Genomic DNA, 1,228 nt, shown 5'->3' with positions numbered 1-1,228 from the left:
TGGGATAATACCACTGGCAGCCCTAATACAATAACCCTCACCCTCAACAGTATATGTTTTCAGCATAAACTTGGATGCAAATGATGGACTAATGAAGGAATGCGAAGCACCTGAATCAAATAGTACAACTGCGGGGTGTTGGTCAATCAGAAACTTACCGGCAGTCACTACCTCACCTGAAGGGATCTCAGTGATATTAGTGTGGTTCACTTGCCCTTGACGGCCAACCTGGTAATTATTCTTCTTAGGGTAAGGGCATTCCCTTGCCCAGTGGCCTGTCTTATTGCAATTCCAGCACGGCATGTTGCTTGGTGGAGCTCTGGAACTGCCCTGACTGGTAGTGCCCTTGGGAAGAGCAACTGTAAATGCCTTGCGAAACCCAGTCTTGGCGGGATTCTTCTTCTGTGGGGGGCGAAACTTGGCGGCTGACGCTGGAGGACGAAATGGAGCCCTTTGTGCGACGGGAGCTTTAGATTGTGAGGCACCCGCCTCATAGGCCCTCTTACGACTTTTTGAAGCAGCATACACAGCATTGTTGTTCTCTTGCGATAAAGCATCGCTCACAAACTCATTAAAATGAGCGCACTTGCAATTTCCCATGGTCTTCATCAGTTTGGGGCTAAGTCCCCGCTTGAAGCTTGCAATCTTCTTGGCATCTGTGTCCACAAACTCGGTAGCATACCTAGCAAGGTTGTTGAAAGCTTGCAGGTATTCGTTCAGGCTCTTGTTTCCCTGAGTCAGCTTCATGAACTCTGTATGTTTGATCGCCATAAGACCAGGAGGAATGTAATTTCCCCTGAAAGCAGACTTGAACTGATCCCATGTGATTTGGGCATTAGCAGGCATAGTGGACCGATGATGACTCCACCAAATGCCAGCAGGCCCATGAAGTTGGTGCGATGCGTACTCAGTTTTTAGCACCTCAGTCAAGCGGAGCAGACGGAACTTCTGCTCGAGAGTGTTCAACCACTCATCAGCTTGTAGAGGCTCCTCAGCCTCCTTGAAGATTGGGGGTTTCGTGTCAAGGAAATCCTTGAAATCACTGTATTGATTTGGATCCGGTCCTTGGCGTGGACCACGGCCATCACGATTCGCAATCGTACGGAGGGCCTCAGCCATAGTGCGCTGTCCTTCCACAAGCATTGCTATTAGTTCCGTGGGTGTGGGTGGTGGTGGCGGAAGATCATCATCATCACTCGCACCGGTGGAACGAGTACGAGGCATCTGC

The sequence above is a fragment of the Miscanthus floridulus genome, chromosome 6, assembly GCF_019320115.1.
Source record: "Miscanthus floridulus cultivar M001 chromosome 6, ASM1932011v1, whole genome shotgun sequence".
NCBI classification, from domain to species: domain Eukaryota; kingdom Viridiplantae; phylum Streptophyta; class Magnoliopsida; order Poales; family Poaceae; genus Miscanthus; species Miscanthus floridulus.
Note: the sequence above shows the minus strand (reverse complement) of the source record.